The 27726-nt window shown below is 40.7% G+C and overlaps 1 protein-coding gene across 4 annotated transcripts in view; it reads left to right on the forward strand.

Annotated features, from left to right (window-relative positions):
• GRIK1 (glutamate ionotropic receptor kainate type subunit 1) overlaps positions 1-27726 on the forward strand; it is a 173894-nt gene that overhangs the window by 57738 nt on the left and 88430 nt on the right. The window lies entirely within an intron of this gene.

Below are 27726 nucleotides of genomic sequence, written 5' to 3' on the forward strand. Positions count from 1 at the left end.
ACTCTTTTTGTGATGGGTTGACCCTGGCTGGACGCCAAGTGCCCACCGAAGCCACTCTATTGCTCTTCTCCTCAGTTGGACAGAAGAGAGAAAATATAATGAAAGACTCATGGGTCAAGACAAGTACAGGGAGAGATCACTCACCAATTACCATCACAGGCAAAACAGGCTCAAGTTGGAGAAATTAATTTAATTTATTACCAATTTAATCAGAATAGGGTAATGAGAAATCAAAGCTAAATCATAAACCAATCTTCTTCCTGGGCTCAACTTTACTCCCAATTTTCTCTGCTTCCTCTCCATGAGCAGCACAAGATGACAAGGAATGGGGGTTGCCATCAGTTCATCTCGCATTATCTGTGTCTGTCTTTCCTCCTCAGGGCAAGGACTCCTCACACTCTTCCCTTGCTTCATACCTGATTCCCTCCCACATGGGAAAATCCTCCGTGAACTTCTCCAATGTTAGTCCTTCCCACAGGCTTTAGTTCTTCATGAACTGCTCCTGGGTGTACTCCCCATGGGGTCACAGGTCCTGCCATCAAACCTGCTCCAGTGTGGGCTTCTCTCTCTGTGGATTCACAGCCCCATGTCGAGTGCCAAAAAAGACTGTAGTGGGTTGATGTTGGATGGACACCAGGTGCCAACCAAGCTGCTCTATCACTCCCGTCCTCAACAGCAGGAGAGAAAATAAGAAAAAAAAAAACCCTCATGGATCGAGATAAAGGCAGTTTAATAAAGTGAAAGCAAAGGCATGGAAGCAAAGGAAAACAAAAGATTTATTCTAAGCTTCCTATCAACAGGTGATGTCCAGCCACTTCTCAGGAAGTAGGGCTTCAGTTTGTGTAGTGATGGCTACAGAAGATAAACGTTATAACAATGAATGCCCTGCTCCTTCTCCTTTTGCTGAGCTGACGTCACCTGTTATGGAATATCCCTTTGGTCAGCTTGTGTCCTGGCTGTATTCCCTCCCAAGATCTTGCCTATCACCAGCACATTGAGTGAGGGGGGAAATGATGGAGAGACAGTCTTGATATTAGAATCATAGAATCATAGAAAAGTTTGGTTTGGAAGGGGCCTTAAAGATAATCTAGTTCCAACCCCCTGCCATGGGCAGGGACACCTCCCACTAGACCAGGCTGCCCAAGGCCCGTCCAACTTGGCATTGAACACCTCCAGGGATGGGGCATCCACAACTTCCCTGGGCAGCCTGTGCCAGTGCCTCATCACTCTCATGGTGAAAAAATTCTTCCTAATGTCTAGTCTAAATCTGCCCCTCTCCAGTTTATACCTGTTCCCCCTCGTCCTATCACCCACAAGCCTTTATAAGCAGACCAACTCCATCTTTCCTGCAGCCCCTCTCAGGTACTGGAAGGTCACTATAAGTCTCCCCGCAGCCTTCTCTTCTCCAGGCTGAACAACCCCAACTTTCCCAGCCTGTCCTCATATGGAAGGTGCTCCAGCCCTCCCATCATCTTTGTAGCCCTCCTCTGGACCCGTTCCAACAGTTCCATGTCCTATTATATTGTGTAAGCACTGTTCAGCAGTAGTCAAAACACTGGTGTGATGGAAAAATGTCCTCACCAAAATCATTAAGAATCCAACCAGAACTCACAATTGCAGCTGTGGTCTTCTGTAACAAAGATCAAGAAACCACTTACTTTTCGTAAGCAGATGAAGGGAACAATAACGTTCTTAAGTTAGTAATGGACAGTAAGAATTACTTGCAGATTTTTAGATAAAAAAATCTCAGCTTTATTAGTTTCATAAATTGTTCATAAAAAGTCTGACTGCAACATCTCAGTTCAGCTACTTGCACCCACATATCCGCTACTTCCAGAGGGCACACTGCTTTAGCAGTGGTTCACTGTAAGCAGAAAATTGGAATTAATCTAAATAACCTCTTCATCCTAATACTCACAATCTTTAGATGTAAGCTGTCTCAAGAGTGGAAATTAAGCCTTATAAATCCCTGATGCTTTGCCTCCCTTATATAATACATATAGACTATTCTTCATAAATCCAAATGCTGGAACATGAAAATAGTTTCTATAACAACATTAAGGAAGATCTATCTTTTCTATGTGTACCAAAGGCATCACAGTGACATTTTTAGGTGATGGACCATAAGTTTGCCACTGCGGCATCCCCAGGGAAATGATGATAACAATAAAACAAATATTTAATGAAAGATTTTAAAGATTTTTAAAGCTGCAGTCCACAAAGATATGCAGTAATCATATAATTACTTTTTAACTTCGAGTTTGTTTGAGAGGACTGCAACTCAGGCTCCAATTTCATGGCAGCAATTTGCCAGAGACATTACTCTGGGAGCATTTTATAGCACATAACCATCCTTTTCTGGGATAATCAGGTGGGTAGAGGTCTACATATCAAAAAATGCCTTTGCATCTATTTGCTATAAGTTGTACCTGTAATTATTTGCAGGCACAGAATTGGAGGCTAATTCTGAAAATTGGAGCCTTAATATCTTGAATAGTTTATAGCAAATGGGTCTGGGTAATTTGCAAGTTGTAAAGCATCATAAAATATAAGGCATTTCCTATATCCATCTGGCACACTGGCTCATATGGGCCAACTTAGTCAGGGTATAAAAGCAATTTCAACACTAAAGAGGCAAAGAGACTTTTTTCTATTTGTATCAAAGCCCCATCAAGTCCCCGAAGCCTGCTTCTCTCTGGCACTGGATATCCATAGCATTGAACTATTGTAATAATGGATGACATGCATAAACATTATTGAAGGGTAGTTCCTGCTTTGTGCCTAAAATGATTCCCTTGAGAGCACGTACAGCTTCAGTTTCATTGCTACTCTTGTCAGTCAGTCATATATGGTGGGATTTCAGGTACAGTGGCTTATTAATAATAGAGAAAATCCTGTACATATGCACACAGCACCAGGACAGACAAGATACCCAGCAATTTTAAGGAGGTTAATTATAATGTGTTTCAGTTAGCAATATTTATATGCAACTGTAAACCATTCAGTGGAACACAAACTGGTGTGTATTGGCAATGCTTTAAATGCATAATGGCAAATTAGCCACAAATAGACATGAACTAACTGTGAATAGTTTTAGGATAGAATAAGACCTTGGAAAGCTTCCCAAACATGTACAATGAGTCTGAGCTTGGGCAGGCTGTCTGCAATATACAGATGCACTATCAGAGCTGATCTTGGACAGTTTGTTGCTATAAAAACCTCAGTTTAGCAACAGCATGACTTTTATCCCTCCGTTGCATGGCATAGCAAAGCAAGCCTGCTTTATACATGCAGTTGCACACACAATCAGTCTGAATCTCAGCAGCCATGATCCTCATCCTTACAGAGATAAAACCCTGCGACTCTAATTCCACATACAGAGCTGCTTTTCTCTCATCCAAGTAAGATCAGTGCCTACAACTCACCCTACATACTCATAACCTCTTCACTTGCTGTCTGGTCTAGCAGGTTACTTTCCCAGTCTCATGAAGCTAGTGCCTTCCAGCCCAGCTCCCCACGTTCAGGGAGGAGGGCAGGGAGGCATCAATGTGCTGATGCTCAAACCAGCATAAAAGTACAGGTCATATCAGCACATCCAGGGCAAGGGCTCAAATGGCTCCTGATCATCCATCACAAGCTGAAAAGAAGCATTAAGTCAAACTGCGAGAATACCCATGTCTAGACCATGAATTATTTGCAGTTAAGTACTTTACAGTGTAGTATTAAAAGGGCTTGGCACTACAAGGCAGCACTGTCTTGGTTTGCTACATATTTGTTGTTAGCTGTCCTGAACCAGAAGCAACTATCATAGAATCACTAATGTTGGAAAAGACCTCTAAGATCATACAGTCCAACCATTAGCCCAACCCCATCATGCCTACAAAACCATGTCCCAAAATGCCACATATATGTGGTTTTTGAACATCTCCAGAGGTGATTACTCCACTGCTTCCCTGGACAGCCTGTTCCAATGCTTAATCGCTCTTTCAGTAAAGAAATTTTTCCTAATACCCAATCTAAACCTCCCTTGACTCAACCTGAGGCCATTTCCTCTTGTCCTATTGCTAGTCCCTTGGGAGAAGAGACCAAAACCCACATCACCACAACCTCTTTTCAGGTGGTTGTAGAGAGTGATAAGGTCTACCTTGAGACTCCTCCAAACTAAATGACCCCAGCTGCTACTCATAAGATTTGTGCTGCAGACCCTTCACCAAAAGGCTTTGTTCCTCTTTTCTGGACATGCTTCAGCACCTCAGTGTCTTTTTTGTATTGAGGGGCCAAAACCCAAACACAGTATTCAAGGTGCAGCTTCACCAGTGCTGAATACAGGAGCACAATCACTTCCCTAGTCCTGCTAGTCACACTATTTCTGATACAAGCCAGGATGCTCTTGGCCTTCTTGGCCACCTGAACACACTGCTGGCTCATATTCAGCCAGCCACTGGGCTGCTTTCCAGCTACTCTTCTGCAGGCCTGTAGTGTTGCATGGAGTTGTTGGATCAAAGTGCAGGACCCAGCACTTGGACTTGTTAAACGCCATAGAGTTGACCTCGGCTCATTAACCCAGCCTGTTCAGATCCCTCTGTAGAGCCTTCCTACCCTCAAGCAGATCAGATCAAGATCCTGCCCAGTTTGGTGTTATCTGCGGACTTAATGAGGGAACACTCAATCCCATCATCCAGATCATAGACAAAGATATTATACAGGACCGGCCCCAACACTGAGTCCCAGAAAACGCCGCTTGTAATCTATTGCACTCTGGATTTAACTCTGTTCAGCACAACCCTGGGCTCAGCCATGCAGCCAGCTTTTTAACCAGTGGAGAGTATACCTGTCTAAGCCATGATAACATCCTTCCTGATATTATAAATGGGAATACTAGCCTTTGTGAAAATCAAAAGCTAGGCACAATGCAAAAGAAAAAGAGGGAATAAATAAAATATTCCTTTTATACTGTATATTCCCTTTTCAGAACTGAACTGTGCATTGAGATAGATCCTTGAAGAATACATTTGCAAGTAACTAATCTGCAGAAATTGTTCTGCTCTTTCTGTTTACTTCTTGGTAACTGTCATGGGGAGGAGGTGCTGGATACTGCAGGGAATGGCAGAGCCAGATTCACAGCACAGACCAGCCAAAGTTTGTTATAAATGCTCTCATCTTATGAGATCAATCCAACCAGCAAGCACTGTATTTGCTTTGTACAACTGAAGCAGTGCAGGAGGATGTGTATGCATGCAAAAAATGGGGGAAGAGCTTATACAATACACTGGAAGGGAAGATCATCTGCACTATTACAGCTAAAGGCAGCTTTTCCAAACTGCTGGCTAGCTTCTGTCCCAGAAAAGTCATCCAGCTGTTCATAGGCCAATACAATCATTCAGACTGGAAGGGACTTCAGGAGCTCTCTAGTCCAACTTTCTGGTTCAAGCAGGTGTAGCTCTGGGATCAGACCAGGCTGCTCAGGGCTTGTCTCCAGGCAGGTCTTGAAAACCTCCAAGGGTGGGGGCTGGACGCCTTTCTTCCAGATACACAGGACTAGCACACAGGCAAGAGTGGTAGCTGCAGCCATTTCGTTCCCACAGCCACTGCAGGACAGCCAGGCAACAAAACACTTAGGTCCACTAGATATAAGATGGGTCTTCATCCATCTGCCTCAAACCGTGTTGAACCTCATTCCTCTGACACATGGGCTGAGGAGCTGATGCAGGGTCCCAGTAGAACTGTGGTGTGACTTGCGATCTTTTTGCATGAGGATTATTCAGTTTGGATCCCAATGTCCCAGGCAGAAAGAATGCAAAACTTTGACCGACTGATTTCCTCTTTGTTTCAAATGCTTCTTTCAAACATGCTGCTGTATGTTGAATAAGCAACTAGCAAATCCTGGAACATTTAAATAGTACACATTTTTATATTTATAGCAGAATCTGAAATGTGGGTCTGTTCCTCCTAAGCAAGACTGATTTTCCTCTCCTTTTCTGCCCAGTTTACTGCATCAGAATGCAAAATCTGTCTTCTTAGGAGAATTTCTGAATGCTGTTTTGCAGCAAGTTTTAACTTCAATATGATCCTCATAATCACACCTATGGGTTTTCATGAAAATGATTTCATTTTCATGGAACTGTTCTGTTTGCTGCTGTAAATATCTTCCCTTGGAGCGGAACTTGTCCCACTATAAGTCCACATACTTTGAAGAGTCACTTTTAATGTTTAAAACTAAGAAAAAAATAGAAGTATCAAGCATTGTGTCTATCTTAGCAAAGCCTGTTGAAGACTTGCCATATTCCTGCATGCTTTTAACTTCTCCCTCCGTACTTAATACTGTGTTGTCTAAGGCATTTTTGTGTGATTTTAAAAAAAAAATCCTACTATCTCTCATCTGTAAACTTTGAATGATTTTAGCCCTTTCATGGAATAAATACTCTAAAACAGTTATTATAGGACACCAGTGGCAGTTAGCTGCTACTACCTGTTAAAATCTACAAAACGTGAAATGCTTCCTGCTGCCCTGAGCCCACCCATAAATCCCCACAGAACAGTGCAAGAGAACCTCAGCAGGTTGTACACTGTGCGTGTAAGCCATTTCAGCACAAGGGAAATTTTGCACAAGGTGCACTATTCTGGATGTGGAAATGTTGCAATTAATTATTGTCAGGTCTGAATAATGCAAAGAAATTGCCTTTATAACAAAAAATGCCCAAAAGAAGAAAAACTTGCTTTGTGTTTTTTTAAAAAAAATCTTTAATCAATAAACCCCAGTTGTTTCTAGCAGATGATCCAGATACAAGAAACCATCTCCAACACAAGCATGATTCACATACCCTTTTCAAAGAAAGTCTTTTGATGAAATAAGGGAATTAGACATCAAAACCAACATCTTCCAATTGCAAAAGACAGTCCTTTGTGTGACAGCTGGTCAGCTGAGTAGCAGAGAGCTGACAGCTCTGTTACTCGGTTCATTATCTAAATGCTCCAGAATGTGAGATAGTTTTATTAAAACAGGAATGTCAAAGAGTTATTAGGAAAAAAACCAGCAGAAAATGGTCCTTAAAAGAGAAAAAGAAAACACAAAAATGTGTTTATCAGATTGGATGGAGCCACACAGCTGCTAGCCTAGATTTTGCACCAGACCGCAGGCACAAAAAGTGTCACCCAGACACAGTGGAGAATGCTAGGTACTTTTCATAGATCTTCTCCCAGGCGTTGTCCTGTGAGCAGAAACTTGGCTATCCATAGGTTCCTGCAGGTTTCTGAAACGCAGTTTTCTAATGAAACCTGGTTAATCTGCAGACCTAGAGCAGATTGCTCTCAGAGCCCTTTTTCCCCTTACTCCCTACTTCAATATCCTCTGCTTCCGCAGGGCTACATGGTGGGCTGAGCTGGGCCAGGAGATGGGTGGCTATCCTCCGTCAGGGTGCTTAGATCTGCCTTCCCTGGGGCTGCTGCTCTTCTCTCCGAACAAAATTCACAGGAGTGGAATTATCTGTGTGAAACCTGCTGTTTATTTGCGAGGAAATGACTGACAGATGGACAGAGGGCTTGTTCGAGTCTTCGTGTCCTCAGAGAGAAGCTAAAAATTGTTTGGTTTATGTAGCATGTGCAAGGGATATAACAACAAATGGAATGCTAGTGGAACTGGCACAGCCGTGTGAATTTATACTGACAGGGCACATTGCTCACACCTTTTCTCTGGACCTTGTTACAGCATGGATTGCATTAGGTGCAGGGCAGACGGGGTTAAAGCAGCATCAACAGAGCTTTCGCTGGGTAAGGACCAAAGAAGACTGTGCTTCTCCGTCCTTCAGCTGGTGCTAGCAGTTGCAGTATTCTGCAATATTCCCACACTATAGCAGCAGCAAAACCAGATGAAGGGGCAGGAAAAACGGATGCAGCGTGATTTATCAGCGAGATGGTCAGGGTTAGCTGGTCAGCCTCAGAGGCTGTTTTCTCCCTTTTTCACATCTGTGAGCAATCTGCAGTTGCCCTATAACCAAAAGATTAGTTTTGTCTATTTGGAATCATGGGAAATTGCATGGAGTTGTATCTCAGTTTGTAAAGGTTTTTGTGTACTTTTTTAAGCCCCAACTGTGCTACACACTCCCCTGCCCTCCAAGAAACAGCCCATTTGTACCACAAGGGCTGTGGAGCTTTTCAGACCCTCATGCTGCCAGCAGATGGTAAGTTTTGCAATTGTCTCTGGAAGGGAGAGTCTCTCGGGGTGCATCAGGAGCCTGCAGTACTCTGCCACCTGCTTCCCCGGCTTGCAAAAGGGGCTCTGGCCCCTCGGGAATGAGGTTGAAGCACCCCTAGGGTGCGTGGTGGCCATTGCCCCATGGTGAGCTGGCAGAGCCTTCCTGTGTTTTGCTCACTCCTGCCATGAAGTATTTGCAGGGGAAGCTCTCCAGCAGCGTTTCCGCCTGCAATTACCTCTCTAGCTCTTAAGACTGTTTGAAAAATGGGAAATCAGGCATAGAGGAAGGCTTCTGCTAGAAATGCTGTTGAGTTACTTTTCCAGGCCCTTGAGTGACCTTTCTTCACTGTGTGGGTAGGAAGCCTGGACACCAGTAACAGCTCTGCTTTGGAAGAGCTCTGCTGTGCAGGAGAAGGAAGCATAAGAGGGCAGAGAAGGAGGTTGGGAAAAGCAATTTAGCTAAAAACTCAGAACAAGGGGTCAGGGAAATCCACCAGCATGACTTTGGATCATTACATAAATAATTTGTGCTCCTAAGTGCACTACACTATGGCATGCAAAGCCTGTGCTAATGCCCCAAAGCTGGGCTCTGGGACCGGGTGCAGCAGTCGTGTCGGTGGGGTGCTGCTGGGCTGGCATGCCTGCTGGTGTACATGTGCTGTGGCTGGCAGCCAGAGCTGGTGTGCTGCCCAGCAGCCACTTCTGCAGAGCCACAAACTGAGCAAAAACCTAACAGAGCTATGAAAACAGACCTTTACTGTGTTTCCCAGTTTCGTAGCTCCATAAAAAGAGCTTATCCACAGCTATCTGCACGTTCTGTCTGTGTTTTATTGTGGTGGGTTTTTTTTTCTCCTATTGTCAATAATATAATTTAACATGCTAATGGGAGAGAACAGTCTCACTAACAGGACATTAAAGCAAAACCAGGCCATGCTATGGTTTAACTAGAAAGACAAAAGAGTAGTTTCCCCATGTCATTTTACTCTTCTCTGTGAATCTGCATCAGCAGCGTTCAAAAGGTGGGAAACCTGGAAAACCCTTTTTTGGCAAATAACCATAATGCTGCTGTATTGTGAAGTTATACATATGAAAACCATGAGATGCTCAAGGAGGCTGAATCCCTGCCTGCATTCCCAATAGTGTTACCCTGCAGTCACACCAAGAAATGCAGTGAATTCACAGAAAGTTGCCATACCTCTTAAAAGCCCCCCTGTGGTTTACCTCAGTGTAAACCTACTTCTTTAGTGCTCTACTTAGGTTTGTTTTTTAAAGATCTAAATGGTGACTGTCAATTTCTGTCAATGCAGCTGCCTTCTTTAATGAAATGGGTTCCTGTTTTGTAGAAGGGCCCTTTGATTGTTGAGGCATCAAGAGAAGATGGACAGTCAGAAAACAAAAATAAAAAAAAATGTAATGATAAAAGCTTTGCTAAAATTTATCAGTGGAAAAAAACAACCAACAAACCAAACAAACTCGTGTTCAGCATCTGTGTATTTTCTTCTAGACACCAAAACTGAGGCTCTGATCAAAGTGTAGAGGGTAAATTGTATTTCACTTGCATGTCCAAGAGGAATGCCTCCAGTGAAACTTATCACCATGTTTTCAGATGTATTTGCAACCTTTCTTGCTTAGTTATTGTTTTTATTTGAGACTCCTATAGTACAGTAACTCTTGTCTCTTTCTGGCTCTCTTTCTCTATTTAGAATGAATTAATTGTTTTCTTTATCAATCTCCTTCCTAAACTCAAGTCTACAGTCAGTGCTCTGCAAAGTATCGTCTCCTGCGGTGAGACTGTAGTTAGATCTAAGTTTCTGAAAGCTCAGTGTTTAAGGTAGTTATCCATTGAACTGGAAGCCTCATCAGGCTCTTCTAATATCCCTTTATAAATATTTTCTCAGGCACAGACCTGAAAAAAAGTGAGAACACTTTCCTTCTTCAATCTAGAAAAAGAAGTATTAATAACTGATTTTCCACACATATATAACTTCTGAGGTTTGGAGACCCACGCTGTGCATCCATCTGCATGAAATCTCCTCTACCAAGATGAGAATATTTTAGCTGTTTAACACCTACCATGCAAAGAAGTACACACTAGCTTAGTTTTAACTTTAGTCCCATTGAGCTCAGTGGGAGCAGTCATATGCATAATTTTAGACATATGATTCTTAGCATGATGACAGACAAAGGAAATGATTCTTCAGAAAGCACACATGAAATTTTTACTTACTTGGATGTCAGTAACAAAACCTCCATGAGCCAGGACTTCAACCATGACTGTTTTTTTTAAAGTGTGACTCAGGCTTATTTTGCAAGTAATTTACAAATATGTTATCTGTCTCATCTTACTAAGAATGAATTCTAATAAAATTAAGAGAGTGTCCTAACATTTTGCAGATACTTCTCAGATCTCTGCATTTTCAGTGAAAAAAAAAAAGAAGAAAAATGGATTAACTTGTGTTTGCACGGCTTTTGTGCAAAGCCTGAATTTTTGAATTTTGAATTTGATTAATGTCATAGAGAAAATTAGGTAAAATTGATGCCACCATTTCCTAAATTCCTGTGGCTTTATGTAGGGCATGTGGCAAGATTCCTTTCAAGACAAATTCACAATAAAATTAATTTTTACGTATTTTTGTAAAAAAATGCACAACTTGCATACTAAAACATTTACAAGCATTACATTGGGCTTTCAGTGAAAGAGATTAATTTCTGATGTGCTTTTTTATTGCCAGAAAATGCCTTAAACAAAGGAGCTCTTCATTCATAGGCTACACACAGATGAGTTAAAAGATAGCACTGCTGATATAAAGCATTTGCCACATTAGGCAAGGAGAAATAGGTTTTCTCACGTCCTGATGAGATGGACATGATTAAACGTGTGGACTCCACACACAGCTTTCAAGAGGAGGTATTTTTTCAGTATTAAGAACCCTTAGGCAGCACAAGTGTGAGCCATTTACACCCAAAAATGGAAAAGAGGGATCATGAAGCTTTGTCCTCCTCAGAAGACAGCTCCTGAGGACACTTTATCCCTTGACATGCTGCCTCCTCCTTAGTCATTGCTTTAGAGGGAAACCCATCCAAGGACCTCAGCTGGGTGCACAGCTGGCCTGCAGCTAATGCAGTGAGTTGCAATGCTGCTCCTTTTCGCATTGCTTTTTTTCCTTTTTTTTTCCTTTTTTCCTTTTCCTCTTTTTCCTCCCTTTCCTCCCATTCTTTTGATTTTTCCTTTCCACATTTTCCCCTCTTTCTCTTTCTTTTTTTGTCCTTTTTTTTCCTTTTTTTTCCCCCTTTCCCTCTGCCTTTTTGTGAAAGGCATGGCCGTAGGAGGTGAGGCTGCAGCACCTTCAACAGCTGGCAGACAACCCGCTTCCAGCTGTCAGCAGCTGGCAGAAGTTACCTGAGGCTGACACACAATACAGAGCTGGAGCCAGTGTCACACAAGGCACAGCCACGTGAGCTTCCATGGTTTCCTCCAGCTGTATCTTCCTCCAACGGCAGGGCAGGGATATGGGCAGAATAAAAGCAATGTCCAACGTAGCAAGACCCAGATTTTCAAAGCCAAGCCAAGCAAGGGTTTATTACCCATTTCCAGATCTGTTTGACAAGCATTTGGAGGGACTGTCTGCTAAATAAGGAAAAACTTTCATTTGGGGCTATTTGTATGTGAAAAACTGAATATGACCTGGCAATGTGCGCTTGCAGCCACAAAAGCCAACTGTATTCTGGGTTGCATCAAAAGAAGCGTGGCCAGCAGGTCTTGGGAGGTCGTTCTGCCCTCTACTCTGCTCTGGCGGGACCCCACTTGGAATACTGCACCCAGCTCTGGGCCTTCTAGCCATGGACCTGTTGGAGCGGGTCCAGAGGAAGGCCACAAAAATTATCAGAGAGCTGGAGCACCTTCCATGTGAGGACAGACTAAGAGAGTTGGTCTTGTTTAGCCTGGAGAACAGAAGGCACCAGGGAGACCTTATAGCAGCCTGCAGAGGAGGCTTGTATAAAAGACGGTGAGGGGCTCTTTATCAAGGAGTGTAGTGATAGGATGAGTGGTAATGGTTTTAAACTGAAGGAAAGTAGATTTAGATTAGGTATTAGGAAGAATTTATTTACTGTGAGAGTGGTGAGGCACTGGCACAGGTTGCCCATAGAAATCTTGGATGCCCCATCCTGCAGGTGTTCAAGGCAAGATTGGATGAGGCTTTGAGCAACCTTATCTAGTGGAGTCTGTCCCTGCCCATGGCAGAACTATATGATCTCTAAGGTCCCTTCCAACCCAAACCATTTTATAATTCAATGATTCTATGATTTCTTCCCGCCAAGAGCAGGGCTTACTAAATGGGGGCTGAGCACACCGTACACCTCTGGTGATGGCAAGGCGCATGTACCAGTGAGCACAGTGGAACCAGGTGCTTCACGTGTCTTCTGTCTATGGATGATGTGAAAGCTGTTAGGTTGGAGCTGTTGTCCTGAAACATGAGTCTGCAAAACTCCATGCTAAGGGAAGCAAGTGTCCCTGCTAGGGAGCAGAGGTGCTGCTACTTTTGTTTTGTGTATGCCCACGTGAGAGTATTGTCTATACTGGTCTCTGTTGCCTCTCTAAAACTCTTCATGCTATTTTTGCCTGTTTGACTTCTGCTGTATGCCACGACAATATTTTCAAGACAGTACTCACAGTAGTTATGAGTGTCCTTTCTGAATAGTAAGATCTAATGTAATTAGTTTAATTTTTAAATTAATCACTAAATATATATAATTCAGGTTATTGTCATGAGCTATTTTATAAATTCCATGTTGTAATTGAGTTTTTCAATCAATTTTCCGGGTAATGAATTTTCTAGCAATTCTCAACATCAGTCCCAAACACATTTTTTTAAAAACTAGTTCAACAAAGCTTGCTACCTCTGAGTCCTCTGGTAATGATTCTTACACTAATGAGAAACTGCATATTTTGCTAGCAGCTCAGCTACTTTGCTTTTCTGCTGCTTTTTTCCCCCCAGACTTCTCAAATACACACCATCTGGGCTCATTTGCTATTTAAAAAGTGTCTAGTTACTACAGAGGAATTTTAAAGATATACGCACCTTTGTAAAGATCCAAATTATACTCCTATAAGCTAACCAGATAACACTAGAGAAAAATAAACCAAATATTAAGGAAACAGGAATGTCTCAGAAAATTTTTGATGACCTTTTTCTTTTCAGTTTTCTGCTATTTTCTCCTGCTTTTCATTATTTGCGAGTTCTCACACATTCAGTGGAATATAGCAAGGACCAACAGCAATTTCGTATATTAAAAAGCTTATTCAGCTTACTGCTGAAGCTTCATTGAATAAAAATGAATTCTAAATGCCTAATAATACATTTTTCCTGCTTCTTCTAGAATTCAAACATTCAGTCTACCTCCACTCACAAAATAATATATACGACAAAAATTTAGCCACAATAGAGAAAAACCATCTGGCAGAGTTCATGAAGGACAAATTTAAGAAATCATTTCCTGGCACGCTATAACCGAATGTTGAAATCTTGTCAAGATCAACTGGTATTGTTTTTGGTAGTATTAACCATATGAAGGCAGAGATTAAAAAGTGGAATATCCCGTGATTATGAACAATGCATGTGCTATCTGAAACAACAAGCAATGTGACTGAATTCCTGACATGGCGATTTTGTGTATTGCATCCTTCATATAGCAAACAATCTGAAGAGGAGAAATGATATAAAAAATATTTCTATAGAGGAAGAGTTGTACCATGGCTTTATATCTTTTCAGTCCACATCTATGCTCATATCCCAGTTGATAGCTGAACTCTACGTTCAGGCCAGTCAAATATCAGAACACCAGTATGAGTTGGAACAGTAAAACTCGGATTTTCATACATCCAATTCTAAACTGCTTGTCTATATTTGGAGTTTGATTGATTTTAGGGAGCTGGATTTTGGATCCAGCAGTTCTGATTTGCATACATTTTTAATAAAATTCTTGAGGCTTGTGTGTTATGGCTAAGGTATTCAGAAAAATGATCTGAGAAAGATAATATTTTTGTTTTAATGGAATTATTTCTTATACACTCCCTATTTATAGACAATTGACATTTCAGTTATGCTAATTTCAATATTATTTCCTGAGATTCACCTTTTCTTGATGCACGTTGAAAGTCAGTAGCTACTCCTAGAATTACAAGTTACTTTTCCAGGACCAGAGCTGAGAAAAGCATGACCTAAGAAGGTCCCTTGAGACTCCTCAGAAGGAATACTTCTGCCGGTGATTGGCCAGGAGATGCCATAATAGAATAACTTGCATTTATTTTATTTGAGAATTAATACCATAAAACTGTAGGCTGTAGTTTAACTGCTTGAAATAATTTAATATTTCAAAGATTGTATTTGCTATGATGAATATAAAGTCAAACGTGTGTCCCAGGAAATACTCCATGTTGTGAAAAGGAAGTGTAATAATCACTCAGGAGGAAAGAAAAACCAAAATGAACATTTACAAGATATCAGTGTACACATGCAATGTGTGCAAACTATGCTAACTCTTTCCCTTAAAAATACTTAGTGTTTGCTCTCCTCTTAAACTCATTTAGCTAATTTCTATTTAACGGTCTTTTAAACTGCAGACTTCCTGTCAGATTTTCACCGAGCATTCAACCCATATTTTACACTTGCTTTAACTGGACATACCTGTACCACCTGAAAGAGATGTAATATACCCAGAAGGCATGTATAATTAGTATTAGATAGCAGAGGGGATACCCTAGTTCTGAGTCTGCTGAATTTCAGAGCAGTTTTTGATACATGGACTCATTGCAGCAGCGGCTTTAGCGAGGGGAATTACAGTTCTCTGCAGTGGGATAGTACCAGTCTCGCACACTGCCTGGAAAGGGTTTCTATGATGAACAGGGCTTAAGCTAGCTCACTTTCCTGTGAGGAAAATGAGTGCTTTCAGAATGTTTCCAGGCTAGCAAAGAGTGTAAATCTCCTTTTGGTCTTGGTTTTATAAGAGAAAGTGTCACTGACACAAACAATATGTGATTTAGATGCAAAGTTCTCCAAGCTTTGCGGTCATTATTTGATCAACAGTGTGCTGTGCAGCAGTTTGAGTATCTATGTTGCACTCTCCCTCGGTGCCACCACTTTACCACAAAGTCTCCAGGTTTGTTGAGTACAAGCAACCAACAGCTGGACTTTTCCCACCCATGCATTAAGGGACTAATTAACATGTGCAATTAACATGTGCAATTGCTCACATTCTCCTTTGGACAGGTGGACAGCCTGCGCTAATAGAGACCTGGAAGAGTGATCCACTCTTTCACAGAGCTGCTAGAAATGAGAACAGAATAGCCAACTACCTGACAATTCTGAAGAGCACCATCAGCCATTCAGTACTCAAACAGTAATGAAATAACCATTGCTTCAGTTGCCCTCTGTTTTTTCCAAGCCAGTTGGCATTGTGCTACAAGGAAATTACGCATTCATTTTGATTATTTACTCTCATCTGCACTCTGTATTCCCCACTCTCCCCCTGGATTTAACAATCATTACTGTTAATAAGGCCCAGACCAGTGAGTGCTGAGGGGCCAATCCAAAGGCCAAAAAAGTTAATCGAAGCCCTTTACGTTTTGCATAAAAATCACACTTTCACACTGAGACAACTTCAATGAAAGCTGTGCGCTCATCTCCCATGTCATTCCAGCAGGAGATGTGCACATGCATCTGCAGATGTTTTATGGAGAGCGTATGGCTGCAAAACTCTACTTAGTGGAGTTTGTCAATGTGAGGAGATAATATTACAATGCACAGGGAAGGTTAGTGGTTGCTGCATACCTCAGATTAGTTTAAGTTGCTACCAAATTTGATGGTGACATCAGTTTGTACAATCAGCAGTTCATTGACGATCAATGATAGAAAAGTGGAGCTTTTAAAAGCTTCTTAAGGGGCTGGTTGATCAGTTCTTGCAAATACTAATGGGAACTAGACATCTGAAGCATGTTGCCAAAGGATATAGATGGGAAGGACTTAAAAATTGCACACCTAATGCTTAAGTAAAATATCTAATACAAGAATTAAGTAATTTTATTCTCGCATCTGATTTTAGAACAATGGCTGATCATGCTAGAAACTCATTAAACAATATGTATGGTGAGAGAAAACTGTGGCAAAACCCCACAGTTTAGATCATGCAAGAGATAAACAAAATGTACTCAGAGGATGATCCTTAGCTGAACACAAGCTGCAGGATAAAACATAAGCTTCAATCAACTCTTGCAAATAATTTGAGCCCAATGCCATAAGTGCATTAAATTAAATCCCTCTCAACAGGAGCCAATCTAAATCATTAAACATATGTCACGTAGAGAGCTATAATCACCAGAAGTGTCATCTATGCAGCATTTCATTTACATAGAGAATGTATTGCAGTTCTTAATTTGACTATTTTTCAATGTTCGGTATCTCACAGAAAACATACATAGTTAGAAGGAATGCTTGTTTTGTCAGCAAGCAAAAAAACACATGAGCACATAATTCTGTTACCTAGTTTGTTGTAACATATATAACTTGAGAGCAAGCTTTCCTGCCATATAGGAGCATCCCCCCTTCTTGTTTGAGATCCTCACTATGATTTATTACTGCCTCTAGAAATTCATAAAGTTTTGGGCCAGGTAGGATAATTAGAGGATCCACACATATCTTCCATCATAAGCACGCAGCAAAATTTCCCTTACCTCAAAAGTGAGCCATTTAACTTCTATATGACTGTAGCTCATCTTTCAGAAAGGCATTCAGAGACTAATTTGAATAAATGACAACATGTCAAGGAGTAGTGTTGTGGCTTACGGTCTTTAAAGTTGTCTCTGTTTTTTTAAATCATACAGCACCCTGTCAAGTGTCACATCCTTAGGAAAAAAAACCCAACCCTCTCTCTCTATGTGACTCATGTTGTTAGAAACTTTCACTAATCTATGGACACCCAGGTTTTCGGAGGTTTGTCTATCCCCAGGTGACACATGCATTGGCAGCATTCCAGGTTTGCGTGTTAGAGAAAATAATTAGAGAAGTCTCTATGATTGCTATGCTTCCTGCACTGAGTGCATCTTAAATACAGTAATCAACAAATCTGGTTCATTTGTTATCTTTTGTGTGTGTTGGAAGTAAGTCATCTGAGACAGTGACTAGAGGTAGCCTGAGAAACTTCAGTGATGCTGAGATCAGAGTCATGCCCAGCAGACACAAAGTAACTAAGCAAAACATGAAGGGTAGAAAGAATGTGTCAACACAATAAACTCAAGCAGCCACTTGGCCATATTTGCACCACTCAGTGAGTGTTTAAATTGCAAGGTTTCGTTGTAATAAATTGTTCCTTGAGTTACCAAAAACAATATGACTATACTAAAGAATGTGCATATAGATTTAAATGGCATTTTTGTTGAATAAAGGGACAAAAGTTGCATTCATATGAGGGGGACAAAAGTCACGTAGTTTGAGAGGAATAGTCTGTTTCTTCCTACAAGTGCCTGCCTGAATCTGAGGCATTTATATGATATTCTGCAGGACAAGAATACCCCACTTTGTAAGTCACTTTAGTCAACCCCTGCTTTATATCCTGCTCTGCCACATTCCCCTCAAAAGGCCTTCTTAAGTGACATTGGTCATCTGAAAACCTTGGGCCAGTATTACTTTTAGAGCAGTAGTTCGTGCTCAACAAGAACTGGTGAAGTCACTCAGGCAGTTCTGTTTCTCCACTTTCAATAGCTGCCAAATGCAACAGCTTCAGCAACGTGAAACAATCTCCATCCTCTTATTATGGTAATCCACGCTGAAGTTTTCAAATGTGTCAACATGAGGAGCTCAATTCAAGTTCTGTTTGATTTTCTGGGAAAGACTCGCCTTGGTGTCACTTTGAAACAGACTTAATATATAGCTTCCAAAAAATGTAAGCCTGTTCAAATGTAGAAAATGTCAAGAAGATTCAAAGTAACACAATATATAGGAAGTTTTACATGCAGAAAAGAGAAGTGAGTCACTGAAGAAGGAAAATAAATCTTATATCTCCTGAGCTGTAGTTTTAATTTTATTTTGAAACATAAGTTTTTCTCTCCTGATTGATGGTGACACATTGAAATTATGGCTACGTAGTAGGTTTCAAGCCATACTTTACACATGGTACTAATTATAAGTAATTACAGTTTCCTTTTAATGGCAAAGTTATTTTATGGACTTTTGATTGAAATTTTTGACAATGAAGCTGTGAGGCTAAAAAGCCCGCACATAATAACTATACATTCTAGCCTGAGCTTTTATATTTAAAAGATCTGAGGGATGATGGAATAACTCAGATATTCACCTCCAGGAGCCCAGAGATGTTGTATCCAGTTTTTCAGAGAATTGTTTTCTTTCCTTTTTTTAAATTTTTTCTCATTAATTTGCTATTAGGCCTCAGCTTTAACGAATTTGTAAAATTTTCCACAATCAAGTTTTCCTGCCCTTTTTTTAAAAAAAAAGTACATATCTGACTTTCCCATCAATAACTATGATAATTAAAACTAAATATCACTATAAAATAAGAAATAAGTGTAATATCTAGAATGCCTACATCTCTAACTAATGTTAATAATTCGTGATGAAGCTGTTGCCAGTGAAGCTGTTTAAGTGTTTAGCCATGAGGAGATGGAATATATAATGCCACCTAAGAATTCTTCTTGCAAAATCTGGGCTTGATCCATGCCTCAGAGAGTCAGTGGAAAGACTTGGGCTTCAATCGCATTGATTGCCTGCAACAGGTAAGGCCAGATCAGGAAAAAAATTAAGGAAGTAAGAAAATAGTCTTGCAGAGGCAGAATATTGGATGAAACAACCAATGATGTCTAAAATCAGTGCAGCACCATTTTAACCATGCCTCATGCATATGTGCACAACTGCTAACATACTCATTGAACGTAAGAAGTAAATCTTTTCAAAAATGTGAAATTTGCATGCACATAACATTTTCAGACAGGAAACAGATAATAGCCAGTGCTCTTTACACGTTTTCAAGTTGTTTTAGCTGAGTTACTGCTACTGAAATATTTTCTAATGCAAGAACGGACTACCTAGGCTTTGTGGTAAAAGTGTTAAGATAATTGCATACAGGCATGCTACTGTTATTTCATTTGCAAGCAAATATAAACTAGGATGCATTTGGAATTTTCACTTAAAACTTGCTGATAAACAGGGATGTATGCACATTTGAGGGTTTGTTTCATTTTATTTTTAAGAATTGTAGGAGTCTTTCATAGACTCCTTTCAAACAAATCACATCTGTTGAATATAGCTCTCGGGACACTGAAAAAAAAAAGTGCTATGTGCAAAAGCACTCTGGAGAGGAAAAAAAGAAGAAAAATAGATGCACTATAGGCTTTTCCACCCAGTTTTATACTGAACTAACCTGAGAATTGGGTAGTAAATCCCACCAGTGGAATGCTTCAGTCTGGTGAAAGACATTTCTATGTATGCACCAGGTACAAATGTTAAACATTTACAATTTAGGTTTTATCTGATTATAACATTGCTGGTTCAGATATCTTGAAATTTGCCTACACAGTATGAAAGTGGCTTACCTGAAAGATACCGCTATTATAGGTTTGGTGAGTGATTTGAGTAGCAACATCTCGAGTCCCCAGATTCATGTACAAATGAAAAGTTTGTTTCCAAAGAACCTCTAGGGATATTCAGCATTAAGAAAAGTGATGATACAACCTGGACAGTTCCCCTAAAGCAGGAACGTCTGGAGTTAAGGGTCTTACATCCCATTTAATTTAAACCCCATTATGCATAGGAATTTCAATACCACGCACTTCTCCATGAGGCATTCTCACACTGCTGTGAGGTCTTGGTTTCCTCTGAGCATTTTAAGTATTTTCAAAACAGTCCTTTAGAATGTGTTTTTTTGAAGCATATATGTTCTTTTGTGGGGGGGAAAAAAAGACATTGCAAGAAAACAATGTTTCTATAGTTGCTTTGGTTCTCATTCCAAATTACTATTGAAATCGCATGATTTAACACTTCATGTAAAGTTGTGATTAGGTGCAGATGCATTCTGTTTACACTTGTTATTTTAACATTTACAAATGTAGATCTGAGTAAGATATTTTTCAGACACAAATGGCCCTCAGTAGATTGAGGAATAGAAATGATCCAGATTGATAAATACCAAGAAAGCTTTAAATTGCAGGCACCTCAACTAAGTGTCTTTTCAAGAGCCAGCCGTCATTATTATAAAGAAATATGGCATCTCAAAGTGCAGGTGCTGATTAAACGTTACTTGTAAGAGTGGATCAGTTGCAAAATCTGCAACTCTCACCCTTGAAAGCATAATCCTAGATGAGCCTATTTAGACATTATACTTTCCAAGACTGAAAATGTATCCTGGTATTTTTCTTTAAAGCACCTGCTCTGCTGAGGCTGCAATATAAATAATACCTCATTTGGAAAAATGTCAGCTCATTTTCTGTGTTCCTTTTTGATACTTGAGGTTTAAGGATGAAAGTATATTAATGCTAGTAAGAGAGGGACAGAATAATCCATCAGGATGGAAGAAAATATATTCCTATAAACTTTAAAGAATAATGGATAAATCCTGAGCAAAATCTGCCTATTTGCTTGAGTCTTACAAACTGGTGCGGCAATGTCAGTGAGGTATCCCATCCCAATGGTGTGCTCAGAGTTTAAAGACAATCAAAACAATTGATCTAGTTGGAAATCTGGTAAGACTTGGTTTTATATTCTACCTCTATACCAATAAAAAATGGGGGGGGGGAATTTATTTATTTTAATGATAATTCAATCACTTATGTCTTTTTTAAGTTTCCATGCTTAAACTTCAGGTTTATTCTTAATTACATGCCTGATGTGATCTGAGAGGCTTGTGGCATCTCTTATCTGTATTATGTCAATCTTTCTAGAAGTCTGTAAGTCTTTCTGTCACATTGCAACAGAATTAGCTGTGCACAAGAGCAGTAAAAGAGGCTAAGGAAAATCTTCCACTAGGTTAGCTGCAGCATGAACACACTCTATTCACAGAGGGTCTACAAGGATGCCCATTCCTAGCTTTTTTTTTTTTTTTTTTGTCGGAGGAGCTCAAAGGCTTCTTCCACAGAATAATCTTTTCCTAATAGACATGTTACATAGTTCCTTTGTAAGCCAAGACAAGCTCAGCAAGCAATATGTTGAGCTGGATACGTTTTATTTATGCATGTCTTCTGGGCTCTGAGCACCCACCTTTAGCTAATAGCTATAAGACATAGCTGACAATCCCTTATGCTGAGAGGAGTCCTCTGATGAGGACTGAAGTTTAATGGTCTGTTTGAGTAACAGCCGTATATAAATGGCAGTTTGGCCAAACCCAGTTTGCATCTAAATGAAGGTGAGCAGACCTGAAGCCAAGAGAGGCAGCAAGGCTGGGGCTGCATGTTGAGAAGGTGCGAGTGAGAGATGGTGCTTGGGGAGGAGGAGCAGGGAAAAGCAGCTTCTCTACGCTGACTCCCTTCCTCCATGCTCTGCTGGAGGCCTGTGTCTCCCAGGGTTAGAGATGTGTTCAATAGAAGAAGATGTCAAGAAGTTCCCATATGTTGTCTCTGGTGCACTTTTGGAGCTGAATCGGGAAGATTTCAGTTGCTTGGTGTTAGGAGGACATGTTGCCTCATGCAGAGACATTGGGGGACCACACAGGTCATAGAATCATAGAACAGTTTGGATTGGAAGGGATCTTAAAGATCATCTACTTCTAGCACCCCTGACATGGGCAGAGACATGTCCTCGGTTCAAATTGGTCAGGTAAATTTTTATTATGCTTTTCACAGAAACAGATCCATACTGTCAGCATATTGTTGACAAATTTTTTGGGGGCGTAGACTCCAAGAGAGACTGAAGAGAGGAAGCATGTATCTCAGGCCACTGTCCTAGCCCCTGGTTTATTGGCTGCCCTGTGCTACAAAAGTCTGTCATATTGTGATAACAAATAAGATGCCATATGAAGACTCATTTTCTCCTCTGATGAGCAGGATAAAGACACCAGAACTGAACTAGGTTTCTTATTTTCTGGCTAACCCTACCCTACTGACTGCATTTACTGCCTGTAGCAGTGGGGACAGAGGCTCCAGTCTTGAGCAAGATTGGTGAAGAGCCCTGGGTGAGCTCCAGCCACCATGGTAGAAGAAACAGATGGTGACTGTAGCAGGTAAAGTCCTCTGAATTTTTAGCTGAACTATTTTAAACCTCTCCTCCCGAGTAAGAGGTCCAACTTAAGACTCAGAAGACTCTACCATAAATAGTTGTTGCATATTAGCAGGAAAGCAAAGTAAAAAATCACTATTACTTCATGCACAGCATGTGACAGCAAAAGCTAATTTAATCTGTGTATCTTTAATGTTTAAACTCTTGATTAGGATACTGGGTTTTTGCATGCTCAAAAATGCAGTGTCCATAGTAATTTCCAAATTAAGATCTCTGCTGTATCATGCTAGCTGTGGGCATCTTTGCATCCCCTATATCCATAGTTTCTGGATCTGTAGGTAGCACTGCCTTTGAGGGAATGGTAACAGCTGGATTTCGGAATGAAAAGAGCTTTTGACTAAAGTTGGAGTATAAAATGTTCTGCCTGCCAACTTTAACCTCCTTCCACCACCATCTTCTTTCTGGAAAGGATGTACTTTTGTATAGTCTGTGATCTGAGTTTATCCATGCTTTTCCAGGATAAGCTCAGATTTCTTCAGCTCTAATAAAGACCTTATGTTCCTAAGCATCTTACAGATAATAGTGCTTAATGGGCACTCAGGAAAAGAAAAAGTATAACATTTTTAAAGCTATAACCCTGATGTTTATGCTTAAAAATACTGTTTACTGAATAATAGATGTCTCAAAGTATAGTCTAGGATTTTGAAATGTCTCTGTATTTCAGATATACCTCCTGTTTTAAATAGATGTCTAAATAAAAGCAGGTGGCAAAACTCCTCTGAACTCCTCTGTTCTTTTAGATAGGGTCTCTATTGGTTTGGTTCAAGGTTTCCTCAGCTTTAAGGTTCAATTACTTTTTGTCTGCAACAAATCTTACCATATTTTTTAAGCAACCTAATACTTTTCAGATAGAAAAAGATAAAATCATTAAATAAAACTCCAGCTAGTTCCACAGCTCAATGCTCTCAGTCTTTCAGTCTTCATTCAACTGGCTTTCTTTCCATTCTCCTCATCTATAATATATAATATAAACAGTGGGGTTTTTTTCTGTGTTTGTTCTTTGCTCCGTACTTTGGTGTTGCCTTTCCATCCCTTTCCATCTCAAGAAGTGCCTTGTCGCCCAGCACACAATCAGCAATTAATATCTTAAAGTATCCAGATGTCTCGACTCAGACAGATATGTAGTAAAACACATGTATGTGAAGTAGGGCTCTAAAAGCATTAAAGAAGACACTAGAAAGTAGATTTTTCCTTCCATTGGGACTATTTAAGCTAGAATCATTTAGGGTGGAAAAGAACTTTAAGATTATTGAGTCCAACTCTTAATCTAGCACTGCCAAGCCAGCAGTAGACTGTGTCCCTAAGCAGTGCATCTACATGTCTTTTAAATACCTCCAGGGTTGGTGACTCAACCATTATCCTGGACAGCCTGTTCCAATGCTTGTTAGCCATTTCAGTAAAGAATTTGTTGCTTGGAAGAAGAGACCAACACCCACCTCACCACAACCTCCCTTCAGGTAGTTACAGAAAGCAATAAGGTCTCACCTCAGCCTCTTCCAGGCTTAACAACCGCGATTCCCTCAGCTGCTCCTCATAGGTCTTGCATTCCAGACCCTTCACTCTCTTCATTGCCTGCCTCTGGACACGCTCCAGCAGCTCAATGGCTTTCTTGTAGTGAAGGGCCCAAAACCGAACACAATACTTGAGGTGTGGTCTCACCAGCGCTGAGTACAGGGTCCTGCTGGCCTCGCCGTTTCTTCTACAAGCCAGGATGTGATTGGCCTTCTTGACCACCGCAGCACACTGCTGGCTCATGTCTAGTCAGTTGTCAACCAACACTCCCAGATCCTTTTCCACCAGGCAGCTTTCCTGACATTCATCTCCAAGCCTGTACCATTGCGTGGGGTTTGTTGTGACCAAAGTGCAAGATCCAGCACTTGGCCTTGTTGAACTTGTGCAACTGGCCTCAGCCCATTGATCCAGCCTGCCCAGATCCCTCTGTAGAGCCTTCCTACCCTCAATCCTACCCAGATCAACACTCTCGCCCAATTTGGTGTCATGCACAAATTTACTGAGGGTGCATTTGATGCCATCATCCTCATCATTGATAAAGATATTAAACATGATCGACCCCAATACCGAGGCCTGGGGAATACCACTTGTGACTGGTCACCAACTAGATTTAACTTCATTCATCCATGTTGTTACAGCATGGTGGGAGCGATGCTCAGCCATGAGAGAATTTGATCAAAACCCAGGAGCCTTGAAAACAGGAAATGAAACCACTGCTTCTGCAGGGTCCCAGGGCATTTTTCCACCCAGATTAGGCAGCAGAACTACAGCAAAAGGCACGGTGCAATGAATGGATCTAGCCACGTAGTTGCAGCCAGGCCAAAAAATACATCCAGTAGGACCATATTGTTTACTAAAGGAATGGCTTTATTACTTTATACTCCTAAGACACCTTCCAAGCATTTTGGTGGGTGACTTACTGAGCCAAAATGTTCACCTGAAGCACTTAGCACAAGAGCTGTGTTGGGTGAGGACTTCCTCACTGTGCTTCAGGGAGTGCATCTCGCAACACCCTTATCTGTTTCACAGGGTTACCGGGGAGCTCTGAACAAAGCAGCTCCATTCATCCTGCACATTCTGATTAAAACATAGTTCCGTTGAAAGTGGAGGTTTGATCTGCCACGTACTTCTTCAAAGCACAGAATACAAGCCATGCCCTGTAAAGCAGACCAGTTTGTATTTGCAGGCTCAGGCAAAGCGGAGTACAGAAACTCTGTATGCTGCTTAGCCAGTGCCCTGCTGCTGCGGAAAACATCTCACACAAAATCTGAGCCTGATCTGTGCAAGGCTCATCTGCCTAATTCTAGCCCCAAGAAGAGAAGGGAAAGAATTCTTATTCCCTTCCCCTTGCTGCATGGCCAAAAATATCATCAAATGGGACTTAATGTTGCATGTGTAACTGGGTAATTAGAACCAATTTTCTCCCTCTCCTGTTTTTCTCTCATTTGAAATTAATGCTACAATGCTGGATAGCTAGTTTGCCCAAGTATGTATCATTATTGGGGAGAGGGGGAAAGAGTAGCAAACAATGTAAATAACATATACATTATCCTGCATTTTTAGTATCTCTTCACTAACTTCTGCATCAAGTGAAAACAATAATACAGACAGCAAGAGAATAGGTTTTTTAAATTTCTGTCACATAGAGAGTCTACATGACTAAAATGATCCTTTAGTTTCCAGCTAGTACTGCCACTGTATTGCAAGAGATAACTAAATCAGGTCAACCATTTTTTTCCCTGTTAAAAAAAAGAAAAAGTTCATTACTTAGAAATTCTGTAACACGAATGATGCCGACTGAGCCTTTGGGAAATATCTCCAAACTCACAAGCTGAAGTCAAATAAATCCCATTGGAAAAGGCAGATCTTTGTATCTTAATGAGCTCAATTTTTTATATACGTACATACACACATACATATTTTTATCCCTCTGCTTTCCACAGGATAAAAGCATTGCTGAATGCAATACCTTGCCAGAGTGCAGATAATTGTGAAAACCTGTTCCTAACTCTCACAGAGAAATGCTTTAACAATTTCTGTTTAAGATCCTTTCCCTCTTCTGTGCTCTTCATCTCAATCTTTAGCTAGGTCTTGTTTGCTGTGAGTTATGTATTCAGACCTGGTTTAAGGGTTTGCAGTCACAGAACTCACACCTGTCTGCACGAGGGCTGAAATAAAAATGTAATTTCTGCCTGTTTCATTGCTGTGTAATTAAGAACTAACCATGTTGCATGAAAATAACAGAAAGGCTGAGTGCCTGTGAGAGTTCAGTCTAAGTCAATCAAATTTTGAATCAGATTGTGAAGCCTGACAAGCTGTACCTCACCTCTTGTTAAAGCTGAGAACAAAATCTTCGCAGAAGCAACTGGGATACAATCCTGAACACGTGCCCAGAGGTGGATTTCAGATGTGCAGTTTTGAACCTAGGAGGTAACTCAATTTGTCAAATATTCAGGTACCTTTCTAAAAACAAACCTAATCTTAAAAAAATAGTCCTCCTATTTGCTGAATTTGACACTTGAGTTGCACTCCCTTCCATTTTTCTTTGTTGGGTTTCAGGTCATGAACCTGTCCAGTGTTTCAGCTTCCCAGTGCTACCATGCAGTCATGGAAAGGAAATTGCAGCCATCACCCTGACCCCACAAAGCCAGCCCTGCTCCAAATTTTTCTGTTTAGTTGCAAATTTCTTGTGGACTGGAGAAACTTGTTATCTACAGAGATAACAGGGCAGAGATGGTGTAAGGAGGGCAGGTGAAAACCAGAGCAAGATATTTACCTTTCTGTGCTCACTGTCTCTTCTTTTCTTTTAGATTTGGATGGCTTAAAAAAATAGACTAGAAAGGTAGAGTGTAGAAAGGGCAAGGGGATATAGTTTGAGTTTTATTCAAAGTCCATCGTAACAGGAGGAGCCCACAGACAGATGATGAGTTACAGAGGGGAAAATGACCCAGACCCAGGATCTGGCATAGGCAATGAAATGGCAGTGACATTTGGCAGGATATAACAATGAGGGATAAAATCAAAGGCATGCTGAACCGGAACCAGGCTGGGTGAATGCAAAGATGGTAAATGCTGATATAAGGACAGGGTCTTGAAAAATGGCGGGAACAGGATGAAATAGAGCACAATGTGTGGAAGGTTTCATAAATGGCTTTTGAACAGATTGAAGAGGGAGTGATGGTAGGAAATTCGCTCAAGCTCTCGGTTTCACTGTCTGTAAAATGAGGGTGATAATAGCTGCCTAACTCAGAGGTCCCTGTTGCAAGGCTAAATTCACCCGTGCAAAGAATGCTAATGTGTTTAATTTGTATTCTGTGAGCCAAATCCAAAATTCATGCATCTCATTCCATGAAAACCTAAGGGAGTAAACCCACTTCGGTCTGGATTTGTAAGTGTAAAGTTAACTTCCTTAGGACTCTGATTGTTAGTGATTCTTCCTGAGAAACATTTTTTTTTCTGTACACACATAACAAAGTAGTTTATAGGTCATGTGTACATACGTATATTATAATTAATAGCCAATTTCTGGTCTAATCTTACACAGTTAGTGAGCTAACTTTAAAAAGAAAGACACTGTTAAAATGCCTGCTAAAGGTAAGACTGTAAGTAATAACTTGTTTGATTATTCTTTTTGTGTAAGATGAATGCCCAGGCTTTGCTCTCTAATGAGTGCACTGGCACTGGCTTTTGGTTGGACTCCCTGTGGCACAGGAGAATTTGTACTCTGATAAGAGACAATGATGGAAAAAA

The sequence above is a fragment of the Cuculus canorus genome, chromosome 1 (genome assembly GCF_017976375.1).
Source record: "Cuculus canorus isolate bCucCan1 chromosome 1, bCucCan1.pri, whole genome shotgun sequence".
NCBI classification, from domain to species: Eukaryota; Metazoa; Chordata; class Aves; order Cuculiformes; family Cuculidae; genus Cuculus; species Cuculus canorus.